The 23431-nt window shown below is 44.0% G+C and overlaps 1 long non-coding RNA gene across 1 annotated transcript in view; it reads left to right on the forward strand.

The window, feature by feature from the left end:
• Positions 1–996: 996 nt before the first annotated feature.
• Positions 997–23431, forward strand: part of LOC142589070 (uncharacterized) — a 27617-nt gene continuing 5182 nt past the window's right edge. The window contains exons 1-4 of the long non-coding RNA XR_012829813.1: positions 997–1128; positions 6333–6484; positions 17689–17762; positions 23042–23119. This is a non-coding gene — a long non-coding RNA (uncharacterized LOC142589070). The remainder of the gene's footprint in view (positions 1129–6332; positions 6485–17688; positions 17763–23041; positions 23120–23431) is intronic.

Below are 23431 nucleotides of genomic sequence, written 5' to 3' on the forward strand. Positions count from 1 at the left end.
AATTTTCTATTTTCGTCAGGTTCTATAAATTATGTGATGGATAAACACCTAAAGGCAAATATTTTCGGGATAAATGCGTTGATAACGCCGTCAGTTCCAGGTGTGCATTTTAAGAAATATTCTTCGTCATTTAGAGAAATTTACCCATGAGGCTCGTATTGCGTTTGGACTTGTTCATTGTTTCACGCTTTTCGTTTCGTATATGAATAAAAAATGTGTACCTACTTATTAGAACGGTTCCTTCAGTCTTTTATCTAGGTGACGGACATTTTTACCTGGAGCGCCCAAATAACTCCTGTTTGCAGAAATGTATTTTACTGGGGCAGTGTGTTTCCATTTCAATTACCCCCCCCCCCGCACTATGGGACCGCAGTAATACAAGTCGTTCCCCAGGGAAGTTCAAATTAAATGCGAGGAAGTTATGTCACTCAAATAATTATTGCTTTTGTGATATTTTGGTTAATAAAAGCGTTGCGAAAGCTTCAATAGTAAGCGTTCTCGGCTATAAATGTAGAAAGACCAGAACAAAAACATTGATGGCATCAAAATTAGTGAAAACCTCTGACCAATGTTTTGTGAAATTCATAGAGTGCAATTATGCTTTTACTTGTTATTATTTATTATTAGCATTGTAACTTTTATGTCTAATTTTGGGAGCTATGGTAGCATAAGCGTGCAAAAACTGTGTAAGCTTTACCAAAAACAGAATAATTGTGACATTGCGTACGGAATCGTTATGGAGAACACCGTGCCCTATTTTTTCAGAAGCACCAAGCACACTACATGAAGACGGCACCTTATTGTCATAAAGACGCTTTAAAATCGAAAAGTGCTACACATTGTGGGTGGATGCTTGTTTTTGCAGCTGCAGACACGATAATACTGCGCGCAAGTGTTACTGCAAGTCAAGTTCAGAAAGGGCACCTTACAGGGTGAATCGCTTTGTGTTAGGTGGAAAGCAGCTGTGCCTGATGTAGAATGTTTGCACTGTAAGGAATAAAACTCGACGAAAATACGCAGTATACGCTTTGCAAGCCTTGTGTGCAAGTTATGTATTCTTTGAGCCTTGCCTTGTTTATTATCCTGGCTGTCGAAATTAATGGGGTATCTATTCATGACCTTAAAACCGTAAGTGTATTTAATTTGCAAACATTATTCCCGTCTCTTGCTTGAAGATTTGTCGAACTGGACAAACAGTATAGTTGTAACTAACGGCCTGCAAAAGAAATGCTCATGTACCTACATCGCATTAACTGCATTGGGCTACCCGGGGGATAACAAACACGTCAGCCACCACGATCGAAAGCAGTCACTAAATTATGAAAGAGAAAGGAACAATGCGCGCTGAATATTCACTAAAACAATTTCTCGCATCAGCGTGCTCATTTGTAAGGCGTTCAAATATTTCTACACGCCTGCGCCCTCTATATTGTTAGCACCAAAAACAGTAATATGCCACCCGAATGATGATAAATTGCTTGTACTCAAAGAAAACATTCCATCATCACCATTAGCTTATTTTTATTACCACTGTAAGAAGAAGGCCTCTTCCAGGGATCTCATGTTACCCTTCTCGTACGCTAGCTCATTCGAGGTCATGCGGACAAATTTAGTAAGCTTAATACGCCGCCTAATTCTCTATCGTCCTCAACGGTGCTTACCTTCCCTAGGCAACCATTCAGTAACTACATTAGACCACTGGTTATTCGCCTACGAATTACACGGCTTGCCAAGCTTCATTTTTTTCTTAACCAGTAGACCCCTAGTGTCATAGTAAACTTATTTGGTTGTAGTAACACATCAATTCTTTTTAGAAAACTTCAGTGTTCCAGCCTTCATTTATAATTGTGTAACTCTTGTCTGCGCTAAATATGGTAAGTCTGTAATTAGACGTTTCCGTGTAACGACAGACGCGACATTGTGGATTTCATTACTTAAAGAAGGACACATGAAACAGCAGGAAAAGTGATAAAATTCATTCATATATCATTAATTGTTGTCGAGAATGTAATTACCGTTTAATAAGGAACAAAATACAAACACGACAAGATATATACAGGGTGTTTCAGCGATTATTTTCAAAAGATTTTTAAAAATTGATCCATGAGCTGGTCGACTCGAAGAGGCGGACATATATTGCACAAGAAATTGTAATGCATCACCAAATATTTACTCAAAGCTAACTAATAAGTCTTGAACTAATTACCTTGTAGACATTCTAGCGGGTTAGAATGCAAGGCATACCCACTTGAAAAGAATTGTGTTGATCACACCATCCACGAGATAGGCGCCGTCAGACTTGCGGCAAGAATGCGCTGTCGTTCCACTTATTTTCTTAATGAAACGTCATTTTATTCATTGAAGCAGAAAAGTAACTGCAACGCCAATGCATTCCTTTGCAAAGTTTGGTATTTATTGTCTAGAAACTGGCGTTATCCTAAGAATTCCTTTCATGTGGAACCGCCTTGCAAATTCCCCGGCCCAAACTTTTTAAATTGCAATATGTGTCACATGGTAATTAGTTAAAACGTAATGCCGTAAACGCCTGGTATTGTAGCGTGGTAGGGGCAAATTCCATGCATTATGTCAAACAAAATGTAAGGTTACGATAAGTGAGCGCAGATGTGGTCTCAGGGTACTTTACTAGCGCCTAATGCTGGGTACTCCAATTTATCAAAAAGCGAACCTGACCAGAACACTTACGAAATACTACGGACAAATAGATTATCTATGCGTAGACGATTCATCCAATTGAATGAAGAGCGCTAAGTTGCTCTGTCATCCTGTGCGCCTGTCCTAGATTGATACAGCATTAGTAAAACTTCGCTGAATCAATTTTCTAGCGATGGCGGCAGTCTTTCAATTACTGAGTTAATAGTAAGTCTTGGGTAATCGTTTTCGATTGCAAACGCTACAGTACTACAACCCTTTTTTCCGCAAGGCACCGGCCTGTGTCACAAAACACGAAAACAAATACGTAGATTGTCAGGCAGGAGTCGGTTATGGGATTCCTTTAGATTGTGGTAGAACGTACGTGGGCCAAACAGAGCAGTGCCTGAATGACAGGCTAATGCAACATAATAACAAAGTCAACATTGGGAGGCAGGGCCACCTGGCAATTTATTGTACAAATTGCAAATATAGGGCAGACCAACGCCTGTGCTGTGGTTGCCAGAAGCCATGACAAATGGGTTCAATTAATAATTGTGCCAAAAGGATCATTGAGGCAGGTGATAAGCGCGTAAGTGTTGCATCGATATCACTATCACGCAAAGAAATGCTTTACCTGGATGCAAATGCGCACAGATAAACTGTGATTGCGCTCCCTGTATAAAATAGTGGCGTTTTTTTCTTCATTAAACAGTGTTGGAAGTGGCGCCCTGTGTGTGTGTGTGTGTGTGTGTGTGTGTGTGCGTGTGTGTGTGTGTGTGCGCGTGTGTGTGTGTGTGTGTGCGTGTGTGTGTGTGTGTGTGCGTGGTCTCTCTTCGTCCACCGTCGTTGTCGCGCCTTCACTTCAGATCGTTCACCGAATCATTCCACTATAATGTTCTGCTATTGACTTAGAAGACGTTTTATAGGTTCATTACATACATTCTTGGTGCTGTGCGAACAATGCATTCTAGCACTATAGGGTCAACAGTCCAATATTTCCCCGCTCACATCTGATGGCCCAGTCGCAGCCTTAAAACAGAAAGTTTATATCTAAGAAATCGCACGCATCGAGACATAGAGCAATATAGGTCGTTACATTTTTTTTCTTGAATACAAGCCCCGCATTCGTCTGAAAATCAAATCACTCTCGTCTGGATCCCAGAACATGCCGGCATTGTCCACCCGCACCTCACCAACCTCAACGAGGTTACACAATCGGTAGCACGAGGACTAGTTAACCGTGCCGGAGCCGATGCAGGTGCACCCACAGGAAGCGACCGCGTTAAAACATACAACGAACTTGTGAAGTCATTTTACCCCGCAAGAAGAACCTTGCGCAGCCCTCACCGCAAGGTAAACAGAGCGCAGGCACCCATCCTTCACCTGTTATAGACCAATACATACTCCTCCCTCACACGCTATCACATCATATACCCCGACATCTATCCAAGCCAGACGTGCAAGATCTGTAACACTCAATCAGCAACCCCCCCCCCCAAACACACCCACGCATGCTATGGGAGTGCAAAGATTAATACCCAGGCCTTGATCCCGTGACCTTCTCATCGAGATGGCACACCGCCCTGCGCAGCTCCCATCTCGATGACCAACTATGGGCTACCCAGCAGGCCTACGAAGCGGCGAAGAGGCAAGACCTCGACGTGCCTTCGTTTGAGGCCTAGGTCCAGCCGACTAAACTGCTGGTTCTCATTAAAGTTCACCCTCTCTTGAATAAAGCAGGCTAAAATCACCCCTCTTCTCATATAGCGATCCTTATCAGGTTGTGAGTCGTTGGAACCGCAGGCAACGTTGGGAACCAACGGCATGTTCGTAGGGAAACGCATATCCAAAGCCGTATTTATACGCAATTTTGATTGATGGCAATCTTTTTCTTGAGACGTTATCGTCCTGTGGGCGCGCTCTTAAGACTTACCTTCGGTGTGATTTTTGTTTTGCTGATCATGCGGAGACGGTTCTCAGTGGCGGTGGGAAGCGAAGTTGTGAACTTCACCAAAGCGAAATACAACTAGGCCATTTAACGCCCGTTTGGCTCTTCTGAGAAGAAAAAAAAAATATCTACTGATTTTGCCATGGCAAAATAAACACTTACTGCGTGACAGACGCTAAACGTCATTTCACTGTCATCGTGCAGTGCATTCATACCTTGAGGATACATTTCCGGACATTGTGCGAGAGCTTCTTGCCACTTCGTTACAGGTAACAGTGCGGTCAACTTGCTGCAATACAGCATTGCCATTGTGAAAGCGGGTGCGTTTCAGCGAGTTGTACGGCTTGCGTTTCTTTTAATCTTTCTTGTTTTTCACTTCAAGGTCAAGGCCATCCTACAATCCCACTCGACCTATATTCAGTTTTGTAAGGTAGTTTTACATTACGTCCGGACTCTTGCTTTTAGTGTACTTAGAGAGCTACCATTGCGGTCGTATTTCTGTGTCATATTACGTTCAACAATCGCAATCTGCGTATACCACAGCGCTACCTCCCAGTGTTTCTAATATAAATAAAACTACTCTCTTTAAAGTGAAATAATAATCACGATTCCAGTATGCGGCTCTGATTTTCTTAAGCATCAATTTCTACACGACTACCGTGAGCATTGCATGCACCAACATTTACATGAGCAAAAGATCAAGTATTAGAAGACCGGGAGATAGTTGAGTCAATGTGCTTTGCTGCAATGCGATACGCTGTGCACTGGCTGGTTGCCACTGTGAGAGTCGCCGGGTCAAGTTCGCAATTTACAGGACTGGCAGAGAAATTTATGCAATTTGGCCGATATCGCGGAGCCAGAATGTTCCCGTGACGATACTTCGGAACTTCGGCTGAACCCGACGCAAGCAGCAGTGGGCTCACCTCTTTTACGCCTTGACACCTGCCGTTATATCCACGCATTTACTTCGATTTCCCTATCCTCGTCGGACAACCCGACCCATCTCCATGTTAGAGTAGCTACTTCCTAGATCTTAAATGTAGTAACATTTAATTTTTCTAGGTTTAATGAGGCAAAAAGGAGTTTTCACGCGGCAACATACTAAAGTTTGCGGCCTGTTTGCAGGAAATGCCCACAGTGTGTTCATTGTTACAATGAATTTGCAAGTCTGCAGGGTCCGGACACGAAGTTCATATGTATTTCATTAGCAGTGTGCACATACATCTACCGAAGCGTTATAGTAAGGGCCTAGATCTCATTCAGGCCTGCATAGCCAGCGTGTTTGACAAGGAGAGAAGCAACTGGCATATTTCACCAGTATCTCCTGTATTTTTGCCTTTGGCTTCAAACAAATAACAATTACGCTCAGGCTTTTTTCAACGAAAAGGGAAAGTAGCAGTAGTGGCCTAAAGTGTCGTGAGCTACGGTTCTTCTACAGTATATGAAAGCGTTTCCGAGCAAGGAGCACACACCAGTACCTCTTTTTCGGAGGCGATTGCATTGCCGCTACCTGGGCTGCCTACCCACGGGCTGTTATACAAAAGAAGAGCCTTTGCAGTACCTACAAATACTCTTCGCGGGTGCGTCTGTGGTTTTCCGAAACAGTTTGAGTGGTTATCGTCTAGCGATAGCTATTTCTACCTCCTTAATCGTCGAGTACTAGTCGAAGCATTCTTTCTTATGTTTTGTGAAATGGATAACAAATACGTGTTTCCATTTATCTTTTATTTAGCATCTGGCCACGATGCAGAGAATTTGGACTCGTTACCGAAGTTTCGAAAGAAGCACCCACGGACATAAACACGTCTGCATATATTTTGATGTACGCCCCCAGGCAACCGGAACTTATTTATTCACCCAGCATTACGAGGTTGACCGAAAATGGTAAGATTCTTCCCATTGTTTTGTGTAACACGCCCGCAAAACGGAGATTTTACTACTACTATAGTTAAGCGCTCAAAACTGGGTTTGCCTTGCACGTCTGTCCGAGCATTCCTAACCTAACCGCCACTGTTGTTGTCAACAACCTCTTTCTTATCGACGTGATTTCGTCTCGTCGTCCCCAGGTACATCAGCTCCATTGGACAGAGAAGAATTGAACTTCGACCGAAACCGCCACACACGGATAAGATCTTAACTTCATTCAGCAATGCATATCTGGGCGCGTTATCACGCTACGTTGTTCGGTCTTTCTAGCTATGCTGTTCAAAACCGAGCAACTTACACTTCACCCCGGGAACACTGGGATCGATTATTAAATTATAACGAAATCACGAAGCACTATTATTTAAGCAGAAGTGAATACCCATTGGCACACCGTAAGCTTTGCAGAGCCCACGAGGTCACATTACGTTTGCTGCAGACAGGGACATACCCAACTCCAGAGTTTATTAACAGGATCTATCTGGAGAAAGAAACTCAAATCAGTTGTAATAAGTGCAATGGCATTATTGCTCTTGGCCACGTGCTTTGGCACTGTCCCGCGGTCTTCACAGACTGTGACAAGGAACAAGAATGGTGGTGGCAAATGCTACACAGTCAATCACTCTCTGACCAATTACGGGCAGTCGAGAAGGCCCGCGATGTGGCTGAAGGGCTCGGCCTGACAGTACTCACGTGGGAGCGGCCCGCGTCAACCTACGGTTGATCTTCAGGACCCAATAAAGTTCTTCATACCATACCATCAAGCTATCATGCAACAATATTTTTTTTTCATTTATGCGTAGAACATCACAAAAGCAAAGAGCATAAACTTAAATTTCAGAACAATGAATTCTGGTTTCAAAATACTTAAAGTTACGAAGGCTTAGGCAAGCATGCATTGATCCCTACCTTCAATTTGAACGGCTGCTCCTCAGCAGCAAGCACGCGCCTCTTACATGAGCTCTAGGCTCCCGGTAAAAACGGTATAGTAGACGTCTGGCTCTCCACGCGCCTATCACACGTGCTGTTCAACGAGAAGCTATGCAAGACAACCAAAGAGTACAATCATGTCATAAAACTGATCACCGAGAATTCTGTATACCGCACAACAACAGCTATGGGGAATTACTGCAATGTCTCATATTCCTCGCGGAATTGCGAGCTTTGCTGTCCGTGCAAGTATTTTAAAGGCCAGAGCAAGCAATACTGCGCACAATGGAATCGCACTATGTCCATCGCACATAAATTGTTTTTTTTTCAAAACATAGCGGCATAATTACGTGCAATTCTTAGTTGTTATGGTCGTTAAAATAGCGTCGATGAGACGAAGGAAGTCTACACGACATTGACATGGCGCATATCCAAAATATACGATGCGCCCAAAATCAGAAAGTTGGTAAGCGATACTAAAACATTCGACAGCGTCACTGCCAAATTGACGTCACGACAAGTATGCTCCACAACTTTTGTTACATGCTAGCACTTGGGATGCGCAGCCTTCCAGCGGCCGATACAGCAATACTTCAAACCTAAAGAAAGAAATCGCTCAGATCTCGCATGCAACGCTATACCAGTTCACTCGTGACGTAATTTGCAGTGCACCTTTAGGCGTCAGAGCTCATTAAGATTAAGATTAAGATTAAGATTAAGTCGTCGACAAAAAGAACAAGAAACCTTTAATGCAGCAATTGCCTCAGCACGAGTTATTAAAGAGTCTTTTACAAAAACACTAAATATTTAAACAATGTTTAAGAAAACTTTACATGCTGTGAACAAAACATTTCAAAAAGCTTACACTAGTAGTGTCATTGCTAAATTCTCTCCAACCATTTAATATTCCACAACCCTGCACAATGAAAGAACGCGCATATCCCAGCCATTCGATATACGGGTCTTCGGCCTTGGAATTAAAAAAAAAATGAGGGTAAGAAGTTGTGATAATGCAACACCTCCTGAAACAAGATAAAGTGCTTCACATGATGAAGCGCTTATCCAACAAATAGAAGCATAGAGGCCGGCTACTAGGAATTCGTGGCCCCAGACCCCTCTGATGCTTTCTGTGGGCAGCAGAGCTCTTTCTCACCTCCTCCCCTCCCCCAGCTATACCGAATTCAACACCCTCCCTCCAGCCCCTAAGTGTCGTTACCAGAGTTCTATTACCCATATCATTTGAGGTTTAGTTTGAGTTATTTCTACCTTTTCATTTAGAATATCGCGAAGGCTAACGCGAAATTTCATGCTCGTAGTTTGGAAATATAGATCATATGACCCGGTCCCATGTGAGGATAATCGAAACCGCAACAAGAAAGTCCAGCCTTTACATTAGTCTATAGGTTAGATATATCGGCCATATATATTTAGTAAACATTAACTTACTAATTAAAGTAACAAACGCAGTGTAATACACGCACCATGTAAACCTGCATACATCACACTGAATGACCACGTGCACTCCCCATCACAACGCTGGCATACAGGCAACGGTTCGTACAGGCGGGCAATTCACCGCGACTTGGAAACTTAGATTCATGATGGCCATCTGCCTATATTTATGTTCACTATAGCACTGCGTAAGGCGGCGATCTCCAATTACCCCTGTCTCTTTTTCTTAGACTACACTATCTGCAGCTCAAGGAGCGCGCAAAGACAGCCCCGGGAGCAAGACAACGGACACGAATTTTACTGCCATCCTTGCTGGCCCCTTATCATTGCACCCACATATGATTACCAAATAATAGATAAGGCACCTGAGCCGCGTTATCTCCGCATAGTCATTCGCAGCTACGGCAGGGCTGGGGAAGGGCCACGAGCGTTTGGTCATGTTACTTCCATCTAGCCCGAATATCAAGTGCGTTGGAAGACAATGCTAATAAGCACGCAAGTTAAAAAAAACTGAACACAACTATTTGGCTATGGTGAGTTCCTCACTATATAGCGAGACTATATAGTGAACCAGTTCCGTCTCGTTCGGGAAGACTTCTCCGGTGCATGAGACCGGCAGCCGAGACCGTGAACTGTTTGATATACCTCCCTCTAGACGTGGCTAGTGAATTCGCGGTAAGCGCTGAAAGTTTCTTTTATTTTCTAATTTCCTTTTTTTTCACACTACTTCTATGTGCCGTTCAATTGCGCTGAAAATATATCTTGTCCCTAGCCGCGTTCATGGCCCCTTACATATGGGAGACTCCGAAACCACGATGTTAGAACCATTGAGAACTACTGTGCCAGGCCACCTGCCGCGGTCATCAAAACCCCTATACCGCGGATAATTCAAGCGTGTGTTCAGGCATTTGAGATATACTAAAAGGACTTAAGCTGACTCTACCGACATGTCTCGCGCTAGCTTTCTAATGAGACGGCCCCCCCCCATATACAAATAGAGCAGTGCTAAAGGAAGAGAAAAAATGATGAGAAGAAATAAGAAACATTAAGAAATAAATGACGTAAAGTAATCAGTTTCAAAATTCGCATGCAGATTTTCATCAAGTAAAACAACAAAGTCGTAGTGTGCGTCCGGTCATTTCCTCTACATTTGCACTTATATTCATTTTTGCGGGTTTCCGTTTGTACTACTCTACATCACGAGAATGTATCAGCAACTGGGAATGATCAGCGATACGCCTGTAGGGTTTGCCTAGCCCAGTTCACGGCCGTCTGTGCACGTGCGACTCCAGAACTACGATGCCAGAACCTTTTAGAAATCGTGCTATATTTAGTTACCCACCGCAATCAGGAGAACACATGTATCGCTGACAAATCAGTTTTTAGGCACGTATGGCCCTCTAGGGTCTAATTGTCGGCGATAACGTAGCCTCGCCGCCTATGGTATTATCTGACCGAGCTATGTCGAATGCTCGATTGCCATAGTCGGAAGTTCGAGTCCCTCTGCAAGATTTTTTAGGCACGATGGTGAGCTTGAAATTCACCTCCTCCAGTGCACAACACCAGCAGGCTTGGAGTGACGCCTGTCACCAACAAAAGATACCGAGACCGAATGGGGCTATACTAATGCAAGTACAACCATATTAAGAAGGCCCAAATTACCCAATGGCCCTCAGTCTCTAGCAGCTGCGAAGCACCTGTCCAAGGCGGCTGTCAGACCTGTAACGCAGCAGAGGGTGCTAAGAATCTGGGTCTGGACAGGCTGCTAATGGAAACTGAGCCTTGTAAGGTTCAGCACCCCAACCCTCTCTAGTCAGGCTAGCTGAGCAGGACTCTTTGAGGCACCATCAGACATTCTTTGGGATATAATCGGCCTTAATGAGGTTCGAAGAACTGGTGAGAACTAGTGATACAACGCTGAATAAGGGACATGTCCTCTCCTATATTGGTCTCCTATATAAGAAACCGGCACTCTTTGGTCATACCTGGCCCTCGCGCCATTGAACATCAAGCATTCATTAGATAAGAAGCAGTACGGGGTAGGATTCCTAACCCATAAGGGCATATCGGGCAACATTGACGAAGTCTACAGCACTATTGAGAGGGTCGCAGTAGTCCTAATCAAACTTATTAAGAGATATAAATTGAAGGCAGTAGAAGCCTACGCTCCAACAACTAGTCACGATTATGAGGAAGCAGATCGGTTTTATGAAGATATTGAATTAGCGATGATAAAAGTGCGAACTCAGTATACTGTAGTTATGGCCAATTTCAATGCAAAAGTGGCCAAAAGCAGGCTGGTGAACAACCAATTCGCAACTACGGCGTCGATTCTAGGAACGCTCGAGGAGGGATGCTGGTAGAATTTGCAGAAAGGTATCAGCTTCGAATAATGAACACCTTGTTCAGGAAGCGAAGCAACAAAAAGTGTACCTGCAAAATCTCTAAGTGTGAAACTAGAAATGAAATTGACTTCATGCTTACTGCTGATCCCAACATAGTGCAGGTTGCAAAAGTGATAGGTAGGGTAAAGTGCAGTGATCATAAGTTGTGTGGGCTAGGATTCACCTAAATTTAAAGAGAGAAAGAGCAAAACTGGTCAAGAAGAAGCAGGTCAATCTAGAGGCAGTAAGTGTAAAAGCAGACAAATTGAACCTGGTACTTGCAAACAAATATGTAGCCTTAGAACAGAGAGACGTTGATGACATACAGCTAATGAATGAAACCGTAACAAGGCTGGCTTCAGAGGCACAGCTGTAGTGGGGGCAAGGCACCAAGGCGACCAGTAGGCAAGCTCTCCCAAGTAACAAAGTACCTAATAAAGAAACGAAAAGGAATGAAACTGTGGCAAAGACTGAAGAAGCCGTAAAAATTGACGCAGCCTTAAATCAATCAGAAAGAAACTTGGCATACGACAAACCTAGATGCATGCACTGAGAGATAAGCAGGGTAATATCGTCAAAAATTTCGAATATACAGTAAAAGAATCGGAATAATTGTATACTGACCAGTACAATACTAAGAGGAGTCAGGATACCTCCTTTAGAAACAGTAATGAACAGGATACAGAAACTCCTCCTATAGCTAGCGATGAGGTGAGAAGGCCTTGTAAGATGTGAATGGAGGAAGAGCGGCACGAGAAGATGGAAAAACAGTTTATTTAATCGAGGATGGACGAGACATAATGCTTGGGAAACTGGCGGCTCTTTTTACGAAGTGTCCATCGACTGCAAGGGTGCCAGAAAACTGGAATAATGCAACCATTATACTAATCTACAAGAAGGGAGATGTTAAAAAATTCAAAAATTATAGGCCCATAAGCTTACTCTCAGTATTATATAAAATATTTACCAAAATATTGTCCAATAGACTAAATACAACACGACCAATGGGACATGCTGACTTAAGGAAGGGATACTCTGCAATAGATCACATCCATGTCATCAATCAGGTTATCGAAAAATCTGCAGAGTACAATAAGCCTCTCTATATGGCTTTTATAGATTACGAAAAGGCATTTTATTCAATTGATATACCAGCAGCCACAGAGGCATTACGTAATCAAAGAGTACAGAACGCTTACGTAAATACCTTGTAAAATACCTACAGAGGTTCTACACCTAACTTAATTCTACACAACAAAAGCAGGAAGGTACCTATAAAGAAAGTGGTCAGACAGGGAGACACAATCTCTCCAATGTTATTCACTGCGTGCTTTGAAGAAGTATTCAAGCTATTAGCTTGGGTAGGCTTAGGAGTAAGGATCGACGGCGAATATCTCAGCAATCTTCGGTTTGCCGATTTCATCGTTCGAGTCAGCAACAATGCACACGTGTTACAACAAATTATTGACGACCTTAACAGAGAGAGTGTAAGGGGGGTTGAAGATTGATATGCAGAAGGACAAAGATAAAGATGAATAGCCGGGCAAAGGAATAAGAGTTCAAGATCGCCAGTGAGCTTCTAAAGCCTGTGAAGGAGCACATTTACCTAGGTCAATTTATTGCAGTCTGTATGTCTGTCTGTCTGATCATGAGGAGAAAATTCAGAGAAGAATAAGAATAGATTGGATCGCATACGGCAGACATTGTCAGCTACTTACTGGAAGCTTACCATTATGATTGGAAAGGAAGCGGTACAGTTAGTGCATTTTACCAGTGCTGACACACGGGGCAGAGACTTGAAGACTCACAAAAAATCTTGAGAACAAGTTAAGGACCACGCAAAGAAGTATGGAACGAAGATTGCTAGGCATAACGTTAGGAGACAGAAAGAGAGCGGTTTGGATCAGAGAGCAAACGGGTATCGATTATATTCTAATTGACATCAAGAGAAAAAAAATGGAGCTGGGCGGGTCATGTAATGCGCCGGTTAGATAACCGTTGGACCATTAGAGTTACAGAATAGGCACCAAGAGAAGGCAAATGCACTAGAGGACGGCAGAAGACTAGGTAGAGTGATGAAATGAGAACATTCGCCGGCGCTGGTTGGAATAGGGTGGCGCAGGACAGGGGTAATTGGAGCCTTTGTCCTGCAGTGGACATGAAACAGGCTGATGATAATGACGATGACGATGATGATGATGAGGAGGAGGAGGATGGTGATGAAGGTATGACAATGCTCCTTAAGCTGCTATTCATTTCGGCTCCCTATTATGTGCTTTATCTCACAGCCACACTGCATGCGTCTCTAATTCATAAGGCTATTGGACTTTATAGGGAAGATCACGACGACGATGACAGCAGCAATTTGCCTGGCGTTTCGATATAATTGAACTGTCGGCCAGTGTGAGATCTTGGGAATACTCTTATAAGGCCGGCGATTCCGTGAGCAAATCTGTGAGGTTACGCGAAGTTTCCTCAAGTGCAACTCTAAGTAAAGGTTACATATATATGGGTGGCGTCAGGAAAACTGGTCGCCCCCCCCCCTTCCCTGGACGAATGAATAATTTCCGCTATGAATACAAGGGCCGTCATGTAAAAATTAAATTAAATTATGGGGTTTTACGTACCAAAACCTATTTCTGATCATGAGGCACGCCGTAGTGGAGGACTCCGGAAATTTTTACCGCCTGGGGTTCCTTAACATGCATCTAAATCTAAGTACACGGGTGTTTTCGCATTTCGCCCCCATGAAAATGCGGCCGCCGTGGCCGGGATTTGATCCGGCGACCTCGTGCTCAGCAGCCCAACACCATAGCCATTGAGCAACCACGGCGGGTACCTTCATGTAGAGGACATGCTAAAACTAAGGAACTCGTTAGGGGTGTCTACGCTCAGATGTCACTTCCCTATATCAATCTTTAAGGAAAGCAGAAATCAAGTGTATACACTCATGCAGAAGGCCACGTAGTCAACACAAATGCTCACGAAAACGAAAACCTACAACACTATAGACGAGCTTATCTGCTTGGGCAGATGACAGCAAAAAAATTGGACTTTTTGGAGTACACAAAAACAGAGAAATCCTTGACTTCATTGAGTTGGCATGGTGGGTTAAACCACCACCAAAACAGTGCGGTGTTACCTGGTATACCAGTAACCGAGATTACCAAGTAAACCGCCAGAAGCAACCGCATTTCTAAACACTACACTCATACCAAACACATGGACCCGAAGAAACACCACATGTGTTAAAGACAGAGTAGACTGATGTGCTGATGTCAGCGACAGTGTGAAGGCCTCAGCAATAGCTGCTGTAAAATGGAACGCAAGACCCCATACAAAGAAAATGCCTAGAATGAAACGCCCTTGCGCCAAGCTCACCCCTTTCATTGGAGCCATTGAACACACGTCTACACTAGCCATCCATGAATTTTTATTTAGGACCTCTGAAAGTGCGTGCAAGATTCTAAAATGACGGCACATTCCCATAGGCTTACAAAATACCTCCAGAAACCAACAGACATTGTTTGGGTACCGGGGCACAAGGGACTCTCAGGAAGCGACAGAGCAAACGTGCTTGCCCGTCCGAAATACAGCGGGTGCCTGATATCGCTGGTCTAAAACGAACACCCTTACAACATATGCGACTCCTCTTATGCTCTTACCAAGAGCAAGAAGATTGGAGGACATTTCTAAGGATCAGTACCACATTGAATCGATGGCATGGGTATGTAATAATACAACTGCGGACGAAAAGTCTATCAGCACCGGTCGAGTTCATTTGACATAGAGTCTTGCCAATGACCCTCCAACAAAATGCATGTACTGCAGTGAGTACCCTGACTTTGGGTACTCACTGGAGTACCCAATTTGGAAATAGGGCCTGGAATGCGGATGCCCTCACACCTCTCCCTCAAACTCCCACCTCACCCTACCAACAAATGCCGGGTCGCTTACTCAAGCAACGACACTGGATGATCAAGGAAATCTGGCGGACTTCATTGAGTTTGCTTTGGCGAGATTCGGCAATCAGACTCTGGACTGAAGGCCTCTGAAAACTGAGGCAATGTATTAAAATTTTCTACCTCCATCGCTTCCAATCTGTCTCAAGTTACTCAAAATTTATTACTATGGCAGACACAAAATGGATGTGCATCACGAGGTAGAATTCATAGCTTACCTACCTAAACAACAATGCTTATTTTAATATGTTCTTTCATTTGAAATCACTGCTTAAATAATGAACTAAAATTCATTTAATGCGTTGGCATTGTTGAGTTCCTCAGAAAACTTCTGGGTGCTACTGTCTGTCTGTCTGTCTGTCTATGTTTCTATGCGGAGCCAAGTGCAGCTGACAATAGTTTGGAGCAGACCACCGCGATTTGGACTTATAAGTATCTATACTTCTACCGCGTGACTGACTTACTAACACACACACACACACACACACACACACACACACACACACACACACACACACACACACACACACACACACCCTTTTCCCTCTTTGGCACTGCTTCTGCTATAGCATTAAAATGCATGGCTGGAAGCACGCGAACGCTGACGCGCGTTTCAATGATCTTGACAACAGCATAGCCACGATACCCTGCTCCACCGACTGGCTAGCGGGTGTAAACCGCAGACTTCACTAGCCTTTGCTCGCCGGCTCGGGCGCCAAAATAAAAACTGCTGCTACCTTTAGTTTTATTCATTGGGCTTAATTTGGTCCGGCTTTTCGCGGCCACTGGCGGAGAGAATACATAACTGACCTCTACTCACGCTCAAGAAAGACCAATAACACGATGCCCTGAACCGCGCCGAGGATGTTTGGCTGGCGCCTGCGAAAGCCGCAGCTGTTCTGGCGTACCGTGGCCCTATTTTGGTCATTTATCCCCTTACTGCTCAATCTGGTGCAGCAATTTGCTTGAGTATCAAAATGGAGCAATAGGTGCAGTATCCGCACCCCTGCTCCCCGCAGTATCACGTCGAAACAGACCACGCCATTTTCGCTGACCACACCTGACGACAGGCGCGTTCACCTGATGCGTGCTCAGTGTCCCCTAAAATTTACCATTATGAAGAATGCTGTAAATGCAAGTTAAGCTGGTTTTCGCAATCAAGGAATTAGAACCGAGAAAGTGGCGTTGCTTTGAAGTAACCTGTGTCCGCTATGTTATCAAATACAAGTGAATCACTTTCCCATCAATTAACACAAATCATGAAAATTCCCCCAATTTAACATGAAGCCGCCATGTCAGCAGATGAAGAAGAATAGGAGCTAAGGAAGAGATCTTATCTTTTTTGTTAACGCGCCCCACAGAGGCCTTTTACTGACGCAGCATATTACTGAACCAACGTATATATATATATTGTTTCCTTTTATGCGGACGCTTTCAAAGTTGTAAGCAGTGTGCGCGATCAGTTATTCTTCGCATAAGAACAATAATTAGAGAACTGAAAGCTATAAGCCTGCTACTCTTAGAATGTGGCATTGGTCTTCGTGGAAATGAAGCGACGTTGCGTGGATCTTAAAAATAGTGTCCGCTGGGGGGTGGGGGGGGGAGGGAGTGCCGTCAATGAAAGCATTGTAGTTGTTAGCGAAGCTGACTAATACCTTGCACCAAGAAATACGGTGGGGGCAACACGGGGTTTGGCATTGGGGTAGGCAGAGAGATTTTTGCTTAGCCTGTCTACGGATGTGCCTATAACGTTCACGACTGATCGCTGATTATGTAGATAAGGAGCAAGATCGCCAAGAAAAACTTTGGCTTCTACCACGGCTGTCCCAAAAAAACCATTCTCTAAAATGCTTCCGATGCTTTTGCTAAAATTTATCTACGATAGTACCGGGTAAATTTTCAGGCCTTTTCTGCTGCTTCAGATTTGTTCTTGGCAAAAGTAACGTACCTATAACACTCTTGAGCCTCGTCAACGCTACGGCTTGCCTCATAAATAGATCGTTGTTTTGACACGCAAAGTGCAATAAATAAATGTTGGAATAGTTTTATGTTTGGAGAGTCACCATTTTTGACGGAATTATGACTGTTCTAAATATATCGGCGAGTGTGTCGCGTTGCTGCAGTGTATCCAGAATTTCTTGAATATTGTCGATGATATTTAGCGAGACATCTTTTTCTAATCAAAGTGGGTATTGGACATCGATAATGTTATACATTTGGGAATTGTACCTGAACACGAAAGATTACTATTAAATATACAAGATGAGATAAAATATCGTGGACCATTAGAGCATGCGTGAAAATGTTAGCCAGCGACGTGCGACTGTAGCCACGTGGCGCCGACACTGGCGTTCGCCCACAACCTAGTAAGTATGGTCGTTCTTGGCATATCTTGCGCTGTTTAGCAACCCTTTATTATAAACACTATACATTTCAGGAGAAGCCAGCAGTATTATGGAGCAATATCCCAAAGCCATGGCGGACCCATGATGCGGTTGAGCAAGACGCCAGGTAATGTATAAAATTGTGCTTGGTATGTCGCAGCTTGAACTTGAACTGCTGAGTATTCTTGTAATACATAAGTTGAAAATATATCCTTAGCCTCTAGCCGAGGATGTTTCCGCCAACCTGACAAAGCTGCTTGCTGCTTTTGAGCCTCACTTTAAGCGCATAAGAAACCCACGCCACAGAAAATACACAGTCCAGAACAAGCTCCATGTCTCGTGCTAAGTCGTCGTTAGAGCCTTTAGAGAATACGTGTCGATGCGTCCTCCTTCATTCGAGCATCCGATGACATGAGCTGAGCGATGCATGAAATAGTATGATGTCCTGCTGGCTTCGAAGATTTCATCACCGCCCTGCGAATGTGGTTGAGTAAATCAGAGGAACGATGACGCGAGGCGTAAGCGGAACAACCTGGCCGGTCATTTGAAGCCTTTAAATCCAATTTATGAACTTTGTGAGTTGATAGGCCTCCTCGTCTCCTGTGGTATGCGTGTTCTTTCCCAAATGTCACCATTCACGCATTTCCTGCGAGCACCATTGTGAGCGTTCTTTTCCGACGCGTCGCACGCACACGCTCCATCAGTTATAAACGAGCACCTCATAGTTGTAGTTGTACATTACAGGAACATGACCATCATAAGGTGCAGTAAGTTAACAGTAAAGACTTGTATCTACGATATGTATATCGACGAGATAATCTTAGACTGTGTGACAACTCTTGCAAAATGTATTTTAGCTTTTATATCATATAGAAAAGCGGCTGGGTCGACTCTTGAAGTTAACCTGTTTGCCACGTTGAACCTCGCTAGGATTAGAGAGCGATGTTCCGTTGTACATAATAATTTGGTACAACGAGGTTAAGCTCGTAAAAACGGACAGGCATCACAAAAAAATTTGCACAAGTAATCATGGTGAAACAATGTTATTCGCAATAAAAGTTTTCACAACGCCACAGAGTGTGAGCGCCTACCACTGCACCAATGTAAAGTTGAGAGCAGGTAGTGCTATAACAATGCCATTCTGACGCATAGCAATCAAATAGTCTGTCAAGCAGGCAACTAGAATCACTTAGTATGTGTCGCTAGATGTGTGATCGAACAGGCTTCAAAGCGAGGAGTGTCGTATCGGTAAGTGATAATACTTGGCTGATCCCTACACTGGATGCATCAAAATGACTCCAGGCGTATTTTGCCTGAAATATATTTAGGCGATAGCGCTCCATCCACAGCTGACACCTCTGCATCGAACGCGGCAAATCGATGGAGATCCAATGCAGCGTAGTTGCAGCCATTCAACCAGGAATACTACGGGGTTTCAACCAGGTTGCATGATTACGAGAATGTGCAATGTGTATTGCTTTCATTTGGCATTCTGGTTGACAGCGAGCTTGTACCTTTGTGTGTATGCGGTGACAAAAATAGTTGGCCGCTACGTTGCATTATCGCTAATGGAATTAATATCGACGTTAATTGTGCGACGGATTATGCCTGAGTTTCTGGATCAGAAAGAAAGCACGATTTTTATGTTGTCTTCAAGAATCGCAATTACAATTCAGCAACAGGCATATCTTGTTTCGAGTAACCTAGATATACACCTAATGGATTACATGTTGAACCCATATACACACAAACGAAGACAACTATGACATAAATTTTGAAAAAAAAAAAAAATAGCGGCACGTATGATTTATGCGCCGTCCGCCGCTGTCGGAGCAGTTACTTACGTGACGTTAATTGTAATTGCCTCACTGCAATCAGGCAATCCTGCACCTGATTGTGTACGTAATCAAGCACGCGCCTGTACACCACCCCATAAAGTTACATGGTCAAGGATCGTTTTGTACAGTTTTTTAAGTTCTGTGCGCAGTTGTCACATTGAAAAAGTTCTTGATACTTACGTAGAACGTTACGCAATTACGCCTGTAGCAGAGCTTATGGAAAACGGGTGCTGTTTGACCGACGAACCCCGAGGAAGGCGTACGTAGCCGTCGACTAAGCCTTGCAGCTCACAATCCTCAGGTGTCCTCACTGCCGTTATTGTTGCGTGGTGTATTCTAGTGAGGGTCACAGGCCTGACATGCTGGAATTATCAATATGCCATGCTGAGACTTGGTGGCGAGCGACGAATTTAACTGGGTGATATACAAGTCACGGCTTTCCGTATTAAGTTACACTGTCACCGTGCTGTACAGCTGGTCTCTTTTGCCTTGTTTGTGCATATAGAGCACCTTACTGGGGGCGCCGCCATTTTGCGAACGCAGCACCGCCTATCGCCAGATGTAATGCATGTATTTGACAACGCTCTAGAGGGTGCACCACAGACGTTATTATAACGAAGAGTAACAAGTTTCGCGTTCAGCAGAACGTTTTGAACAAGTTTTTTTTGCAATTTGGTAACTTACTAACGTGTCGTTACAAAGCTTCCAGCTTCCATATAGCCGCAATATCGAACGGCGACGGGCCTAGCGGCGCTGCCACAGCTCTGCCAGCGATCGAAATAGGAGGCGAGTCAACTGCGAATATTGTCGATACGTAGCATACGTGCAACGTGTTATTATCGTGCGTCTAGCCATGAAATCTCATAAGGTATCACTCAAGTGACAACAGTGAAAAGTTTCTCAACGTGCCCTGTGGTGTGCCGCACAAAAGTGCAGCCCAATCCAGGTAACTAGCGAAACTCCGAGCAAACACCTTTTTGTTAGCGTTCGTTCGCCTGGACTTTTCGCTGCACAATTTTCCAAGCATTGTTTACCTGCCAGCCAGACATCAAGCTGTACAAATATACACAAGAAACTATGAATTAACACGACCGGAAAGGTCGTTAACATGGAATACTTTATAAAATTGCCTGGTTAGCGCTGCCGCCATTATCAACCAGGCGCACGCGACTAGTTGAAAGGATATGCGCACTTTCTCTCTAGAGTGGTGCTTGTGCAGGGGCAACTCGCCAACTCGGTAGAGCTGAAAACCGTGCATTTGCCCTTTGAATAAAGAACTTTATTTTTTGAAATAATCCCGTGCACGCAGCCAGCTTGCCGGCAGACATTGGAATCACGAAAGAGCCAATGTAAAGTGGGGGCGGCTGCCACTCGAAAGGCATGGCTTAGGTTACGCAATTAAAAAGAACACATCTTCATTTTATACGTCGCATTTACAGCTCTCATATACGTCCTCGCTATGCTTCCACCAGAACACTGGTTACAAAGCATAATAACCTTAACCCATGCTTAAACCTTACAACTTTGATGCGCTTACACAAAGAAATAGTTGACTGCGTTTACTCGCACTAGATGACCGATTCAAATACGCATATTTTGTTCATAACATCGTTTGACATACATAGGTGTCGAGTTCGTCCTTGTGCGCCTGCTTGAAAGAAAATCTTACGACCATATACAGTGCGAAGCTAATGGTGTAACGTGCTTTTTCTTTATCCTGGGAGTCCGAAGCCAAGGCTTGTCTGCAGCCCGAGCGGGGTTGTCATCAGAGTCACCGTGGCTGAAGAAGCAATTATCATTTGCTCACGAATGTTATTTTTGCAGCCGTATTCAGCACAGTGGTATCCCGTTGACTTTATACCGCCTGACATCGCGGCAATCACGAACGCCGCACCTTAGAATCGCACAAAGTCGCAATGACACCACTACCGTTCCAAGCTGTCTCTGGGAGAACACGGCGATTCGAACATGCCAGTGCAAGAAGGACAGCGCCGTGACACGCACGGCGCGCTGGTTCAAGGGGACTTTCTGCCTTGACGATGTACTGGTCTATACACTATTTACTTATCTTATTTTGAGGTTCACCTGCTGGACAAGGCACCTGTGTTGAATGAGAGTACCTAGTGGGTCATCTCACCGAGAGTGAGAACCTCCTTCTTGCCCTAAAATCTCCAAATGTACAGTAGGCATTTTCAATTAGAAAACTGCCACTCAAGGGAACTTGCAGAATTTAAAGGAATTTCTAATGGTGAGGCGGCCTACGTAAATAAATTAATGTTAATACAATGCGATTGAAACTCTTTCTGAACCCATGGGGGAGAAGACAAGCAAAACAAATTTGATGACCGCACGTTGAACAAGCACTATGCTACGGTATGGCTCATGCCAAAATTTGTATACTCTAAACGAAAAGCAGAGTGTTAGCAGCCTTTGTCACAGTTGCGGCTGATGGAAAGATAATTACAGCGAACGAGGTTATTATTGCTGCATCCTTCTTTCGCTGAAAGGGAGAATACTGCTCGTGTACGCATAGGCTGCAGGCCCTCAGTCATGGTGTTTATCGACGGTTGTCTGATAATTAGCTTTTTCGAAAGAAGCGTGTACCTTTGTAACTGGAAGTTCCAGTGTGTACACGTACCAGAACCGGTCAACCTCAGTAACCGGGCTAACACTAGCTGATTAGTATTTCGTATATTAGTCAGTTTTTATTGTCAAATATTATTGTTTGCTAATAATATGTGTATTAGTGAATTTCTTCATTGTTTAGTAACCACGGTTAATTAGGCGCACTTAGCTAAGTCGACATGCACTGCAGCATTGTTACGTTGCATCGTGGCATAGCGTGACTCGAGCGCTACTTACATGAATGAGGCAGCGCTACGAAACAGTGTGTGCATGCGACTTCTCGTACGTAATGCTCACATTATGTCCAACGCTTTGCTTCTTCGGCAAAGAAGGCATGCTCGAAGCCTTCATTGCAGGAAATTCCCCGAAATGACCGCCAAAGCGCAGCTGAGACGAGTGTATATACCGCAACACATGTATTCACTAGTTGGCCTCGCATTTATTCCTACCCGAAACGTATAACATCGTAGTGAAGGGCTGTGTCGATAGGCGTTTTCGCATCGCCGTATCATCAGCCCATCCGGCATATAGAACCCTTTCATTATAGGAGCACAGAAAACAAGATACGTTGCAGAACATTATGGCAGACATCTTTCTAGCGCTGCGGGACATTTACTGCAAGCTGTAAATAACCAGCGTCGCCTTGTGGCACTCGCCTGCCTATTCTATAGATGCATTTAACGCTTAAAAAACTCACCACTACTGTCGAAACTTCAATTTAACTGCGTTGGCCTCAGCTCACTACCTCAAGACTCTAATCAGCACGATGCAGTGATTGTGCTTCCTTTGGTTTTCAACATTAGAACATACGATGTATCACAATTCACATGTGTGAGTTACTGCACAGCTTCGTTTTCTAGAACTGAAGTAAACCCCTTTAGGAAGCCGAGCAGCCTCTAGATTTTCACTGCACGCGATCACATCTTCAATTGTTTTCCTTTAGGATCACCAGGCGTCGATTACACCATGGTTTTCTGGAATAATGTGGAGCACTGTGCCGTTTTTACTTTCATGGCGAATGGTAAGAAATTGCGAAATACTTTCTTACCAGGTGAAAAATGCCTTGTGTCATGCGTGACACTTAAAATATACAAGTCAATCGATAGCAATCCCAAACATAGATAGCGTTCTGAAATTCCTCTGCAAGCATTTTTCGTGCAGGTGGTTGACGTTGCCTGGAAGATAATATGAAAATACCGAGCGTTAGGGAATATCCCACGTGCCCCTTTAGAGCGATGTGCCAGCATTTTAACCTTTTAAGCGCGATACATATAAATACCCGGAAAAGCTGATCATTTTTTCATTTAAATGTGCAAGACATGTCAGGAACAAG

This window comes from Dermacentor variabilis, chromosome 7 (assembly GCF_050947875.1).
Source record: "Dermacentor variabilis isolate Ectoservices chromosome 7, ASM5094787v1, whole genome shotgun sequence".
NCBI lineage: Eukaryota > Metazoa > Arthropoda > Arachnida > Ixodida > Ixodidae > Dermacentor > Dermacentor variabilis.